The sequence below is a fragment of the Rhinopithecus roxellana genome, chromosome 20, assembly GCF_007565055.1.
Source record: "Rhinopithecus roxellana isolate Shanxi Qingling chromosome 20, ASM756505v1, whole genome shotgun sequence".
NCBI classification, from domain to species: domain Eukaryota; kingdom Metazoa; phylum Chordata; class Mammalia; order Primates; family Cercopithecidae; genus Rhinopithecus; species Rhinopithecus roxellana.
Genome location: NC_044568.1, coordinates 65,192,132 through 65,208,398, shown reverse-complemented (window position 1 = coordinate 65,208,398; position 16,267 = coordinate 65,192,132). Strand labels below are relative to the sequence as shown.

At 43.9% G+C, this 16,267-nt stretch overlaps 1 long non-coding RNA gene across 1 annotated transcript; it reads right to left on the bottom strand.

Annotated features, from left to right (window-relative positions):
- Positions 1-7,655: 7,655 nt before the first annotated feature.
- LOC115895160 lies at positions 7,656-11,347 on the bottom strand. Its single transcript, XR_004055314.1, has 3 exons — positions 11,226-11,347; positions 10,329-10,450; positions 7,656-7,897 (listed from the first exon to the last, which is right to left on the bottom strand). It is a non-coding gene; the product is annotated as an uncharacterized LOC115895160 (long non-coding RNA).
- Between the last annotated feature and the right edge of the window lie 4,920 nt (positions 11,348-16,267).

The window sequence follows — 16,267 nt, the reverse complement described above, 5'->3', positions numbered from 1 at the left end:
AGGGCGGCCGGGGGGGGGGGGGGGGGGGGGGGGGGGGGGGGGGAAAGGGAAAGAAAGAGGGAGAGAGACCCAGGAGAGCTAGTAGATGAGGCTGATAGGGAAATTTCTTGACACTTACAACCGGACAGGCTACAAAATCTCAAACCTGATTCCTAGACCTTATCTTATGTCCGAGGAGAAAATGTGAAAGTTCTTTCTTGCATTGCACTTGCCTGTTCTCTCCACCCTGGGTCTAGGGAGGTAACACTTCTCAGCCCCTGTGTCGTATTCAATATCTTCACCCTTTCTACAAGAGGTAATAAATATTTTCTGGGAGGACATAGATGTACTGGCTTGGTGGTACAGGAGAAAAAAAAATCCCATTTAAGGAAAAAAGAAGCTATCATTAAAGATTACAACTTCTCCCTTGCTGTGTGCCCTTGGGCCAATCACATACCTATTTTGTGCTACTTTACACGGTTATCATGAGTCTGAAACAATGGATGCCCAAGAATAAACGTGAATTGTGGTAGAGAATGGAAGCCTCAGACTTTCAAGTCCAAGATCTTGCCGGGCAAGTCATACGACCTCTTTGAGCCCTAGAATATTATCAGTGTTAAATAAGGGTAACAATATCTATCTTACAGTATTGTTGTCAATGTTAGGATTAATGCATGAAGCTCCTAACACAATATTATGACAATATAAGAGTTAAAAAGTGGTTGTTATTATCGAATAATAATGCCTCCCCACCCCTGCACAACTCAGCTGCCAGTTGCTTTTCCAGACCTTGGAAGAGAGAGCAGGCAGGGATGTGTGAGCTCTGGGATGGTCTTTGCCGATTTCCATCAGCTGAGTCCACTAAGCACAAATGACAAGAACCTGTGGTGCTTGCCGTGAATTGATTTCAATTGTGTGGCTCTTCCTCCCTTCCTGTTTCTCTCTGGCAGAGAGAAGAGAAATTTCTCTTCCTCCAGTGAAGGACTTTGGGCAGAGGTGTAACTGGAAGCGCTGGAACTGGGCAGTTGGTAGTTCTGCTTTTATGGACAAAGAGATGATTCAGGTGCTGGCACGACAGAGCGAGATGGCACAAGGCTTCATCACGCTACTCAGAATAGTATGTAATAAATGAAGTTTCTTTCTGGAATTTTTCCACTTAATATTTTCAAATCATGGTTGATGATGAGTAGCTAAAACTGGGAAGCAAAACCGTGGATAAAGGGGGACTCCTGTAGTTTTACTCCAGCCCTTTCTAACGTTCTTTTCATGTTTTTTCAGAACCTTCCTAAATACAGTGAGGTCACTCAAATACACCATAACCCCAAGTAATTCCGATCACCTGCCATCTTTCCCTTGCTAGGAATTCATACTGGCAGAATGTCATCAGCCAAAGAAAGGCATCATCTGGTCACTAGTATATGATGGTGACCAGCATATTCAGATACTGGACTTCCAAGGGTCTACCACATTCCACAGCACTGGGAAGAAATTTGAATGTTGGTGTCTGATATCCAGGCCTTCCTGTGGATGTCCTGCAGTCCACGTCTCTAAGGCAGCACTGTCCAATAGCAGTCTCTGTGATGATGGAAATGTTCCATATCTGCACTATACAGTAGCCACTGCCCACCTGAAACGTGCCTAGTGCTACCATATTGGATCATGCAGTCAAGTAAGAGATCTAATCTTTTTATTTTTGAGTTTCCAAAATCTGATAACAGATATAGACCTCTGTAGAAAAATGTACAGTTGCTCATTTACAAACGCAAAATCATGTGCAATGCCAAGGAATCCCAAGTTTAAATTCCCCACAAAAGGCTGTGTGTACTTGAAGTGATTTAGACAATTGTCTCCTGGGGACCACTATTCAGCAAAGTGGCTGTTCTCATCTTTGCCCTTGGAAGTTTACCATCTTTACTGTCTGGGGACCCACCTGAGTGGTGAAGAGGCCTGGGGTCAGCTACTGACCTAGACTCTGATTTTCTCAGGGGTCAAAAGGATCTTTCTGCTGATTACACTACCTACTTCTGCTACCTTACCCTGACCATCACTCTAAATGAGAATGCAGTTTCTTCACTTCCACACTTACCTACATATCTTTTCTGTCCCTATTAACACTAAAAGGACAGTGATGCCTCCTTGAGTTTCTTTTCATGTAGGGGCTCTAGCATTCCTCATTTTTTTACTCTGAGCATCAGCCTGCAATGCAGATGTCCGGGTCTGAAACGGTTGAGGAACATGTCACCCCCTACATTGGTCACCAACCCTGTTTTGCTTACCAAAGCCAGTGTCAGGCCTGAGTAGGTCACTGGCTAAGTGGCTGAGTTTAGAGAATAGATTCTGGAGGGCTTTGTAGTTTGGCTAAGTTTCTGAAGGCTGTAGAGACTGGATCTTAGCATCATAGGGAGCCAACGCCTTTGGAAGAAGTGTCTGCAAGCCAGGAAGGAAATCTTGGTAGCTGTAAATCCTGTTATCAAATGGGTAATTGCTTTCAGTAGAACTTGCTTCCTTGAGCTGGGCCCTGGTGGTGGACATCTGTGTAGGGAATCCTCCAGCAATAGGATGTCCCTTATCTGTGTTAGAAATATTTGTTTCAACAGTGGGAGAATAAGTTGGACTAGAATAGATCAAGATTAGCAGAAAAATGAACACAGTCTTAAGTTTTTCACTGGTTCTTGCTTTCTTGTTGCTCCTCTGAAGGGAAGAGAGGATAGGAAAATAGGAAATAATGAGCCAGGAGTTCCTAGTAAAGTTCAGGCATCCCTTGTATGTCTTTAATGGTTCAGGAACATAACATTGCTGCATAATTGTGGCTTTATCTGGAATCACTCTCCTGAAATTCTATTCCTTGTCTTCCAAAAACTGTCAGAGACTGCTTCAGGTGACCCGTGATGATTTAGTCAAGGAGTTTCTGGAGAGGAAATCTGGGGAGAATATCAGTGTGTCTTCCGGTGGACTGTCACCTCATGTATCACATTCATCACCAATGTCTGTCTGAAGGTAAAATAGCCTTTAAATAGCTGTCAAATTTGCCCTCCTTCTTTTTTTGTCAACAGCCACTGTCTTCGGTCTCCCTTTCCATTTTTTGTTTGTTGCTTGAATTTCTGCCAACAGCCTCTGACTTTTTCCCATATCTCCAATCTTACCCCCTCCAGCCTTCCCACTCTACCCTGCAGCTAGAGTGATCTTTCCTAGGATGGATCGGATCCCCAGCATTGCCCTGATGCAAATGCTGCAAGGGAGCTCATTAGAGACACAGTACAAATTCCTCGAGATGCTTAGTTAGGCACCTTTTAAGAGTTGGTGTCTCTCGGCTGGGTGTGGCGGCTCACGTCTGTAATCCTAGCACTTTGGGAGGCCGAGGCGGGCAGATCACCTGAGGTCCGGAGTTCGAGACCAGCCTGGCCAACATGGCGAAACCGCGTCTCTACTAAAAATACAAAAATTAGCTGGGCATGGTGGCATACACCTGTAATCCCAGCTACTCAGGAGGCTGAGGCAGGAGAATAACTTGAACTCGGGGAATGGAGGTTGCAGGTAGGTGGGTAGATGATGTGCTGGGAATTTGTAGAAATTCCCTTCTTATTGCTTTTATTTTCCTAGTGAGTGAGAGGATAAGGTTGTCAGCTGAGACTGAGGATGGGGAAGGAGTTATGGAAGCTTGAAGAGAGAGAGAGGAAGATATGGAATGGCAATCTGTGAGAATACGTCAGTGACTGTGCTAGGGTAATGAAGTAAGATAGACACGTGAAGCTGAAGGCCAGTGGTCATAAACTTAAAGTGAAAGCGGATAGCAGAGGTGTGTAGTTTTTCCAACCATGTTTGGCTACTACTTCTTGTGTGGGGATAGGTGGAGAGTTAGATTTAAGTAAGACCTCCGCGTTTCTGGAAAAGTACAATGAAGTATTAGAGAGGCAAGGGAGCCTAGGGGATATTCAAGGGTATAATTATAATAATGAACCATGGACTCTAAGATGGTTAAGAGGAGAAAGAAGGACAGAAAGTTTATAGCTGAGCTAAGTTGGAGGGCAAGTTGCTTGGGAGTGAGGAGGTCAAGGATTTGAGACATCAGGGCTTTGAAAGTATCATCTCTAAGGATATTGAGTTCACGCAGAATTGTCCCAGGAGTAGAGTTGGAGAGTGGCAGGGGTCATATGACTGTAATGAGGGCAGTATAATCTGGTTAATATCAGAGTCAAAGCTGGAAAGGTTTAAGAAGGAGGGAGCCAGAATAATCTGGAAGCAGCAATGAAGAACAAGAACACCTATTCCACTGTGGAGTGTAAGAAAGAAACAACCACCACCTGAGAGGACTGCAGAGAAAGCAGTGTCTTCAAAGGAGACCTAGTTTCCTTTAGAGCAAGAAAGTGAAGAGGAAATGAAGAGACTTTGAGAAAAGATGGATTTTGTGGATCCCAACAATGACTTATTGAGGGTGTCAGGGGATGGGGAGGGTGTCAGGGGATGGGGTCAGAAAATGAGATGTTTGGAGCCATTTGGGATTTGGGATGAAACACAAAGGATCCTGGGCTGCTTGTGTGACTGGCATAAATCAGAATAAAGGAAATAACAGATAATGAGGGCCTCCAGGAAGATAGTGGTGGCCAAACTGAAAACTTGGGGAAGGGAAGTGTGAAGAACCTGCCGGGAGAGGCTAGGGTGCTCCCTCTTTACTCTTGGCAATGGTGATGTGGAGGCCAGGGTAGAGGTGTTGTTGAAACTCTAGACATTGAGAAACCACATCACCACTTCTCCAAACAATGCAAAGCATCTGGAGTCAGCTTGGTTGAAGGAACAAGAGCTTTGGGCCAGGCACAATGGCTCATGCCTATAATCCCAGCACTTTGGGAGGCCGAGGCGGGTGGATCACGTGAGATCGGGAGTTTGAGACCAGCCTGACCAACATGGAGAAACTCCATCTCTACTAAAAATACAAAATTAGTCGGGTGTGGTGGTACATGCCTGTAATCCAAGCTACTTGGGAAACTGAGGCAGGAGAATTGCTTGAACCTGGGAGGTGGAGGCTGTGGTGAGCCGAGGTCATGCCATTGAACTCCGGCCTGGGCAATAAGAGTGAAATTCAGTCTCAGAGAAAAAAAAAAAAAAAGAGTTTTGAGGAAGAAAGAGGAGATAGATCACGGAGCACTGAAGGACTAGGTAGTTCTCCAGGGGATATCACAGGAGTTCCTGGGTGTTGACCTATGTGACATGAAGTCATGTAGTCATACAGTTGGGGCGGATACAGTGGCTCAAGAATGCCATCGGGTGACTTATTTCTACAGACCATCAACTTCATGCTTATTGCCTCATGGCCAGGAGACAGCTGTGCACATCTAGGGCTCACATCTACATTCCAGACAGGAAACTGCAGAAAGGTTAATAGCTGCAGGGCATATGCATCACATAAAGTAAAGATGTGAAAGCACTTCAATCTCCAAAGCTCTTGGTTCATGTGGGTTGCTCTGCTTAAAGCGCCCTCTCTTCATTATGGCCTGGCTAACTTGCATCTTCTCTTTCAAGATTCAACTCAAGTCAGCATCACCTTCTCTGGGAAACCATTCCTTATGTCCCTAGGCTGAGTTAGGCACTCTGGTCTGTGTGTGGCAGATTGCCATGATTACCTCCATTCTCCCATCTTTTTATCCATGCCCTATGACATATAACTCTGCCTGGAGTCTCAGCTATGCCACTCGCTTTGATGGTTGGGATTTTTTTTTTTTTTTAGATGAAGTCTCACTTCTTTACCCAGGCTGGAGTGCAATGGCGTGATCTCGGCTCACTGCAACCTCTGCCTTCAGGGTTCAAGCAGGGTCCTGCCTCAGCCTCCCCAGTAGCTGGGATTATAGGCATGTGCCACCACGCCCGGCTAATTTTTGTATTTTTAGTAGAGACAGGGTTTCACTAAGTTGGCCAGGCTGGTCTTGAACTCCTGACCTCAAGTGGTCCGCCTGCCTTGGCCTCCCAAATTGCTGAGACTACAGGTATGAGCTACCACGTCTGGCCTGTTGGGATGTTTTTAAGCAGAGGCTTAAAAGTAACTTGTGCAGTTGGATGTGTTCTTGCTCTTGTATCTAAGTCACTACCATGAGATCATGCCTGCTGGATGAAAAGCACGGGAAGCATATCCAAATTACCACAGTTGTCCTAGCTGAGGCCATCCTAGATCAGCCAATGGCAGCTAACCACCAGACACTTCAGTGAACCCAAGCCAAATCAGCAGAACCACCTAAGCGACCACCCTAGATGCATGAGAAATGAGATTTTTATTGTATACCACTGAAGTTTCATGGCTGGTTGTTACTCTGCATTCTGGTAGCCTTAGATAATTGTTGCAGAGTCCCTTCAGCATAGCCCTGTCACAAGCCTTAGCCATGTCTGTCTTCCCAACTCACGTTGGGAGAGAACCACCTTTTATCTGTGTATATCCCCTCTTGTCTGTGTATATCTAGCACTCAGCACAATGCTTGGCCCAAAGAAGGCGCTTGGTGAAAGTCTGGGAAAGGAAGGAATGAATGAGCTTTTGTTCAACCTTAAAAAAGGAAACTTTTTTTTTGAGACAGAGTCTCACTCTGTCACCCAGGCTGGAGTGCAATGGCATGATCTCGGGTCACTGCAACCTCTGCCTCCTGGGTTCAAGCAATTCTCGTGCCTTAGCCTCTCGAGTAACTGGGATTACAGGCATGTACCACCATGCCCAGCTGTTTTGTTTTGTTTTTTTTTGAGATGGAGTCTTGCTCTGTCATCCAGGCTGGAGTGCAATGGCGTGATCTTCGCTCACTGAAACCTCCACTTCCCGGGTTCAAGTGATTCTCCTGTCTCAGCCTCCTGAGTAGCTATGACTACAGGCACCTATCCCCACACCCAGCTAATTTTTCTATTTTTAGTAGAGACTGGGTTTCACCATATTGGTCAGGCTGGTCTTGAACTCCTGACTTCAGGTGATCCACCCACTTTGGCCTCCCAAAGTGCTGGGATTACAGGCATGAGCCACCTTGCCTGGCCTAATTTTTGTATTTTTAATAGAAACAAGGTTTTGCCATGATGCCCAGGCTCGTCTCAAACTCCTGACCTCAAGTGATCTCCCCACCTTGGCCTCTCAAAGTGCTGGGACTACAGGCATGGGCCACTGCACCCGGCCAGAAAAGAAAACAAAACAAAACATGAAACTGCAGAAAGGTTAATAGCTGCAGGGCATATGCATCACATAAAGATGTGAAAGCACTTCAATCTCCAAAGTTCTTGGTTCATGTGGGCCACCGCGCCTGGCCTTTATTTTTCATTTTTAAGACAGTCTCATTTTGTTATACAGGCTGGAGTGCAGTGGTGCAATCACAGTTCACTATCACCTTGACCGCCCGAGCTCAAGTGATCCTCCCACCTCAACCTCCCAAATAGTTGGGACTATGTGTTTTTATTTTTTGTAGAGACAAGGTCTCACTCTGTTGCCCAGGCTGGTTTTGAACTCCTGGGCTCAAGTGATCCTCACGTCTTGGCCTCCTAAAGTGTTGGGATTATAGGTGTAAGCCACCGCATCTGGTTGCTTTCAACCTTTGAGCAAGGGAATGACATAATGAAGTGTTGGGTCAATCTAGCTGCTAGATTCTAGCAGTATGGTGGAATGGTTTTTGCAGAAACATGTTTAACGTCATATCAAATAATTTAATGCCAAAATACTATTATGCAGATGTACCCATTTATTTAAAAATCACGTATCTCTTAAAGTCTAGATTGATGCAAGGAGGCAAATGAACAAGAAATCATTTTAAGATCATACGGTTTACTCTTCTCTTCCTGACAGTCATCTAGTTTGTGGCCTATTGTGAGTCCATGAATTACTTGTTTTTTTTCTGGGTATTGGGTTGTCCTCATTTTCCTTTGTTGTGCCTTTGATACTCTCCCTTGGGTCCTGTTGGTCTAGTTCCTTGAAAAAATAATTATAGTCAGGGGTAGAGGTCAGAAGTAAGAATGAATGAGACTCCATGAAGCCAAAACTAGAATCAACATTGGGATAAACTGTTCTAAGCTCCGTTTCCAAGAACACAGTTCACCCGAGTTATTATAGCATTTACCTTTTGGGTGTGAGGATATTATTTTGCCTTTGAAGTGTGTTTCATAATCCACTGATTGGACACATTGCTATATTGCTATCACTATTTCTTTTTATTCAAGAGGAACTTACAGTTAGGAAGGATAAATAACTTTATCTAAGTTATTTTGTTATGTTAGTCACAGAAGCATGTCTTTTCATACTCCATGCCTCTCTAAGACCTGCTGTTTCTTCTAGAATGTTCTCTTCCCCACCTGACTCTTATGCCACCTGCCAAAAATTCAGCCTTCTAAACCCGGTTCAGACATGCCTTTCCTGCGCAGCCTTCCCTTCTCCCCATGCCAGTTCTTTCTCCCTGCCCCCCAAAGTAAATTGTGCAAACCTCTGTAATGATGCACATGCGTTTAATAGGGGTCTTCCCTTTTGTGCTCCCAGCACCAGCATCTAGTACACAGTAGGTGCTTAATTAATGTCGGATACAAGGGGAGAGAATCTAAAGGCAAAGAGGGAAATTTTAAACTCTTCCAAAATCTAAGCAAAAGATAAAAGAGGCAGCACCTAACACCAGTACCTCTTGGATTAATTTTTTTCTTTAAGATATTGGGGAAGGAGGCTTCGCAGTCCTCCCGCAGCCATCAGGGGGTCGTCGTGAGGTCGCTTTCCCGGCTTCACCTCAGGGGCTCCCACACGATCTCCGCAGCCTCCCTGGCACCTCACCAGGGCGTGACCTCTCCCAACACCTCCCCGCAGCCCCTGTGCTCTACACAGTGTGCATGCGCTGTGCGCCTTGTTGCGTTTCACACGCTGATGCACCCTCTTCTTTACTCCTCTTTGTCCTTTTCTCACATTTCCTTCGCCCAGGAACTTTGTTTTCACCCGTAGAGGACATCTGCCTTTCTGGCCACATCCTCCACCCAGCGCCTCCCTGGAGAGCTGGCAGAGCCCCACTGCAGCGCCGGGAGGGGGCTTCTGAACCCTGCCTGGGCTGTGCTTTCTCTTGGCATGAGGCGTTTTCCTTCCAACTTCTCTAATGCTCAATCGGGCAGTGAGGACTGAAGGAACGTGACCACAATTTGGTTAGGGGGCGAGGAGGAGGCCTACCCTGGCAGGCAGGCCGGCTTTTCCAGCTGCTTCTAGCTCCTTGCAGACAAACCACTGGTCCCCCAGGCTTAGGGCTGAATCCTGTAGGTGGATAGTCCTGGGGTCTCACGCACAACCCATGCCAGAAGAATGTTTTCATTTTCTTATTTTTGCTCACTTGTATTTTTTGGGGGGTGAGGGGGTAGGGTCTTGCATTGTTGCCCAGGCTGTAGTGCAGTGGTGCTGTCATAGCTCACTGCAACCTTGGACTTCTGGGCTCATGTGATTTTCTTGCCTCAGCCTCCCAAGTAGCTGAGCCTACAGGTGTGCACCACCACTAGAAAGAACATTCTAGAAGAAACACCTGGCCCCCTCTTTTTTTTTTTTTTTTTTTGTAGAGATGTAGTAGTCTTGCTATGTTTGCCCAGGCTGGTCACTCCTGTATTTTCTAATTTTTAAAAGTGCGCATGTATTTCTTATGTGATAAAAACCCTTAAATGCAAAAATATATTCTTTGGAAGTAGGGATCCTTTGTGCAGTAGACTTGGCGGAAATCTCAAATATTTGTTGAGAGCGCATAAAAGAAAGTGCACATCAACTTTATCCCGAATCCTGCCTCTTCTGAAGTTCTAACTCAGATGCAGCCTTCTCATAAAACATTTCCTTATATCCTCAATTACATGGGCCTATAAAACCTTATCTGATTTGGCCACGCCCAGCCCATCCCTCACTTACCCTCTCACCTCCTGCTGTTTCTCATTCCCAAGGGTCTGAAACGTTGGCCTGTTCCTCCCGGTTGTGCCTGGCACACTGGAGAAAATCGATTAATATTTGTTGAATGAGTGAATGAATGTGACCTCTTCCTGGTTTGTATCATTCGGACAAAATCTGTTCTGTTCTATAATTAGGTATTTGTCCTATGTCCCCTACTGTTAAGCAACTCGGGCCCTCTTACACCCTGTAGTATGACTCACGCGGTGCCTGGCACAATGCTTGGTATGTAGTAATAACAAATATTAACAATAACAGTAGGAAGAGTTGTTACTTGAGTGATTACTAGGGGCCAAGTACTGTATTAAACATTTATAAGTATTACCTCATTTATATATTTAATGACCATGAAACCCAGATTATAGGAACGTATACAGCCATAAACGTAGACTTCTATTCTTAGTGCTGCTTTACAGTGGAGGAAGCTGAGGCTTAGAGAAGTTAAGTAGCTCACCCAAGGTCACATTGCTAAGATGTAGCATTACAGGAAAATGCAATCCTAAATTATTATCAGATCCATAGTTTTCAAAGTGTGGTCCAGAAACCACTGGCGTCCTCAAGACCCTTTCAGGAGGTCTGTCGGTGCAAAATCATTTTCATAATCATGCCAGGACATTGTTTGCCATCTTCATTCTCGTGTGTGTGTATGGTGGTTTTCCCGAGGCTATGTGTCATGTGATATCAAATCACCTTGAACGTAGAAGCAGAAAGGAGAATCCAGCTGTCTTCTATTAAGGCAGACATTAAAGAGATTTTCAAAAATGTAAAATAATGCTAATCATTCCACTTAATTTTTAAAAGGTAAAATATAGTTATTTTTAATAAAAGCATTTATGTCAACATGTAATATGTTCATAATTGTCATTTTTTAATAAATTAATAAATATTTAAAAATTGTCAGTTTTGATTTCCAATGTGGTCAGTATCTATAGAGAGGAGCCCATATAAACAAAAACACTATAGGATTCTCAGTATCTTTCCAAGTATTAAGAGGCCCTGAGACCAAAATGCTTGAGGATAGATGTATTAGATAATATTTGTTTCCTCACAGCTCTAAAATTTAAAGGTTCTCAGCTCCTGGGGCAGTTTAGATAATTTGTAACTGGTCTAAATTCTGAGTCTGCAGATCAGCTTGGAAAAGAGGGGCAGCCCTGGGGTCTATCTCCATGCCTAGTCCTGAGTGGTCTTGGCTACCTGGATTTATTCTGGTCTTAACTCCTCTGTGAACTTCTGGAAACTCCCATTCCTGTCTTGGGCTCACACATAGCTCCCGAGTAGACTCATTATTTCATTCCTTTATCCCCCATATCCCCCATTCTCTTTTATGCTTATGTGACATGTCAGATTTTACCTTAATCCTGGAATAGACCTTTCTCCCAACTTTCTATACTGTCTTACAGAACAAAGATTTTTTGTTTTTGTTTTTCCAATATCCAAACACTTTCTGGATTCCGGATAAGCCCTGAATGGCTTATTTCCTGTTGCCATGGCATGTACAGAATTATAACATATCTTACATTCTAAATTATTTCTCATTGATTACCTCTGGGAAAAGGAACTGGGTGGCAGGAGAAAAGAAGTAGGAGGAAATCTTACCTCTTGCGTAAAGCTTTTGTATTACAGAAATTAAATTTAAAATTTCCAAGCAAAGCAAAAACAACAAACAACAACAACAAAAAAAAACCATACACAAATATCTCCTGAAATGTGATTATGTCTGGAACTTCCTTGTTTGGTGGGGCACTCCTTTCAGGAGAGGATTGTTTTACAGGGTGGATTCAGAAGTACAAAGCATGTCACAGGTCACTGGACTGTGAAGAAGGAGGTGCAGTTTAGAATGGAGACTGCCTTTGGGAACTTCAGGTTTTGGGTTTTTTTTTCCCCCCTTCAGATATCTGAATCATAGTTTCCTGGAATAAACTAAGAATATGAATTGGCCTCTCTTTATGAACATTATTTTAAAAAATCTTCGCCCAGCCACAGTGGCTCACGCCTGTAATCCTAGCACTTTGGGAGGCCTAGGCAGGCGGATTGTTGGAGCTCAGGAGTTCAAGATCAGCCTGGACAACCATCTCTACTAAAATAGAAAAAATTATCTGGGTGTGGTGGTGTGTGACCGTAGTCCCGGCTACTCAGGAGGCTGAGGCACGAGGATTGCTTGAACCCGTAAGAGCGAGGTTGCAGTGAGCCGAGATCGTGCCACTGCACTCCAACCTGGGTGACAGAGTGTCTTAAAAAAAAAAAAAAAGTTTATGTACTATAAATTTAGATATACAATTGCTTCTTGGCCTTTTGGCTAACATCAAGTGCAAACTTAGATATAAACAGTACTATATATTACATATAACCTACATCCTGAATCTACTTTATACTTTTTATTTATTTGTTGGTGTTTAATTTAATCAGTGATTTCTTCAGGTTTTGCTTTTATTGTTTTCTTCGTATTTTCCTGTGCTGATGCATTTGGAGAAAGCAGGTAAATGCAGGTTCTATTCCCAGCCAGGTCACCTATTTGCTGTGTGATCTTTGGCAAGTCTCACCATGGGTCTCTGTGACCCACACCTATTGCACAAAGGTGAGACTTACCTTTGAGGGACAGTTGAGAGGGAAACAGAAGATCCAGGCAGCAAAGTCATTCAGAAAGGCAAAAGTGCTATTCAAAACCTAAGTAGTACTGCTAACTCTTCTTCATGCTGAGGACTAAACTCTGATTTTTAAATCTTGCCCAAATTCCTATCTAAGAGTTCTGAGAATCATGCTCTACAAACCATAAATTCTCATCAGATGGGTTTTATTTAACTTTATATATCGTGACTTACTTTCCAATCTGATTGTGGCATAACATTATGTGACAAAGAAGAAAGTCAAAATATTTTACCCCAAAACTCGTTTCTTTGCCATGTTTTGAAATGGTCCTGCAAAGCTGTCCTTTGTGGGGGAAAATGTGCATCTAAAGAATCTCTATTAACATAGTTAGATCTTTTTCTTCCAGATCCTCCCAATCTTGAAGAGATTAAGTAAGAGTCTAGCACCTTTTAAAGGTCTGAATAGGAAACAATTTGTCATCTGTTGTCTCTAAGGGCAGCCACTATAAGACTTCAAAAGAACCTTGGTCTCCACAATCTTTTATCTTAACCTGAACATTTTCTTTCTATTGATCCCAGGTCTTTAGACAAACTCAACCAATTGTCAATCAGAAAATGTTGAAATATACCTTTAGCCTGGAAGCTTCCCACCTCTCAAACCGCTTTGAGTTGTCCCACCTTTCTGAACCAAACCAATGTATTTCTTAAATGTATTTGATTGATGTCTCATGCCTCCCTAAAATATATAAAACCAAGCTGCACCCCGATCACCTTGGGCACATGTTCTCAGCACCTCCTGAGGGCTGTGTCACGGGCTGTGGTCACTCATATTTGGCTCAGAATAAATCTCTTCAAATATTTTACAGAGTTTTGACTCTTTGTGTTGACAATGCTTAATTCTCGAAATACCTTGAGAAAGAAACAGGAAACTAGGTATTGATTCCAATTTCAGATTAGCACAGTAAGACATTAAGGAGTGCTCTCCAAGTTTCAAAGCAAGTCAGTAACGGTTGAGACCGCTGTTATCTGCCTTTTTCCAGTCTTTTGAGGAAATATTCTCAAAGCAAGGGGTCAGCAGTCAGTGGTCTTCAAAGTGGGAAAAGCAGAGTGATGGACAATTCTAAGGGACTCCAGTTTTAGATCCTCAGCTTCATGTGTGGTCTTCTGGGAATGGCCCTGGTTGCTTGTGCAGATGCTCCTTTCCCAAGTACCTCCTGTAATCTGTTCTTCTCTTGCTTTGCAAAAAGAGTGCATACCCTTACCCTGCCCTGAATTACCCCTGGGAGGCAACAACTCTGGGGCACCAAACAAAGGGACACTTTCAAATATGGACTTCTGAAAAGGCTCCTTTAATAATCAAAGGGGAAGAGGGGAAAACTTGCCTACCGTTTACCTTCCATTGTCTTGTACATTTTCCTATTGGGAGGAATTGGCCTGCAAATGGATATTCTGAATTGAATATTGTGGAGTAGGAATAGTGGAATAGAAGTTATTTCATCTCTTCTGAGAGAGATTCCAAGATGGCTGAATAGGAACAGCTCCAGTCTACAGCTCCCAGCTTGAGCAATGCAGAAGATGGGTGATTTCTGCATTTCCAACTTAGGTACTGGGTTCATCTCACTGGGGCTAGTCAGACAGTGGGTGCAGCCCACGGAGTGTAAGCCAAAGCAGGGCAGGGCATCTCTTTACCCCAGAAGTGCAAGGGGTCGGGGAATTCCCTTTCCTAGCCAAGGGAAGCCATGACAGACAGTACCTGGAAAATCAGGACACTCTCACCCTAATACTGCACTTTTCCAATGATCTTAGCAAATGGCACACCAGGAGATTATATCCCGTGCCAGGCTCAGAGGGTCCCATGCCCACGGAGCCTTGCTCACTGCTAACACGGCAGTCTGAGATCGAACTGCAAGGTGGTAACGAGGCTGGGGGAGGGGTGTCCACCATTGCTGAGGCTTGAGTAGGTAAACAAAGTGGCTGGGAAGCTCGAACTGAGGGGAGCCCACTGCAGCTCAAGGAGGCCTGCCTGCCTCTGTAGACTCCACCTCTGGGGGCAGGGCATAGCTGAACAAAAGGCAGCAGAAACTTCTGCAGACTTAAATGTCCTTGTCTGACAGCTTTGAAGAGAGTAGTGGTTCTCCCAGCGTGGAGTCTGAGATCTGAAATGGACAGACTGCCTCCTCAAGTGGGTCCCTGACCCCTGAGTAGCCTAACTGGGAGACACCTCCCAGTAGGGGCCGACTAACACCTCATACAGCTGGATGCCTCTCTGAGATGAAGCTTCCAGAGGAAGGATCAGGCAGCAACATTTGCTGTTCTGCAATATTTGCTGTTCTGCAGCCTCCACTGGTGATACCCAGGCAAACAGGGTCTGGAATGGACCTCCAGCAAACTCCAACATACCTGCAGCTGAGGGTCCTGACTGTTAGAAGGAAAACTAACAAACAGAAAGGACATCCACGCCAAAACCCCATCTGTATGTCACCATGATCAAAGACCAAAGGTAGATAAAACCACAAAGATGGGAAGAAACCAGAGCAGAAAAGCTGAAAATTCTAAAAATCAGAGTGCCTCTTCTCCTCCAAAGGAACGCAGCTTCTCGCCAGCAACAGAACAAAGCTGGATGGAAAATGACTTTGATGAGTTGAGAGAAGGCTTCAGACAATCAGTAATAACAAACTTCTCCGAGCTAAAGGAGGATGTTTGGACCCACCACAAAGAAGCTAAAAACCTTGAAAAAAGATTAGATGAATGGCTAACTAGAATAAACAGCATAGAGAAGACCTTAAATGACCTGATGGAGCTGAAAATCATGGCATGAGAACTATGTGATGCATGTACAAGCTTCAGTAGCTGATTCGATCAAGTGGAAGAAAGAGTATCAGTGATTGAAGATCAACTGAATGAAATGAAGTGAGAAGAAAAGTTTAGAGAAAAAATAGTAAAAAGAAACAAACAAAGCTTCCAAGAAATACAGGACTGTGTGAAAAGACCAAATCTGTGTTTGATTGGTGTACCTGAAAGTGACGGGGAGAATGGAACCAAGTTGGAAAACACTCTTCAGGATATTATTCAGGAGAACTTCCCCAACCTAGCAAGGCAGCCCAACATTCAAATTCAGGAAATACAGAGAACACCACAAAGATACTCCTTGAGAAGAGCAACTCCAAGACATATAATTGTCAGATTCACCAAAGTTCAAATGAAGGAAAAAATATTAGGGGCAGCCAGAGAGAAAGGTGGGGTTACCCACAAAGGGAAGCCCATCGGACTAACAGTGGATCTCTCAGCAGAAACTCTACAAGCCAGAAGAGAGTGGGGGCCAATATTCAACATTCTTAAAGAAAAGAATTTTCAACACGGAATTTCATATCCAGTGAAACTAAGCTTCATAAGTGAAGGAGAAATAAAATCCTTTACAGACAAGAAAATGCTGAGAGATTTTTGTCACCACCAGGCCTGCCTTACAAGAGCTCCTGAAGGAAGCAGTAAACATGGAAAGGAACAACTGGTACCAGCCACTGCAAAAACATGCCAAATTATAAAGACCATCAATGCTAGGAAGAAACTAATGAGCAAAGTAACCAGCTAACATCATAATGACAGGATCAAATTCACACATAACAATATTAAACTTAAATATAAATGGGCTAAATGCTCCAATTAAAAGACTCAGACTGGCAAATTGGATAGAGTCAAGACCCATCAGTGTGCTGTATTCAGGAGACCCGTCTCACGTGCAGAGACACACATAGGCTCAAAATAAAGGGATGGAGGAAGATCTACCAAGCAAATGGAAAACAAAAAAAAG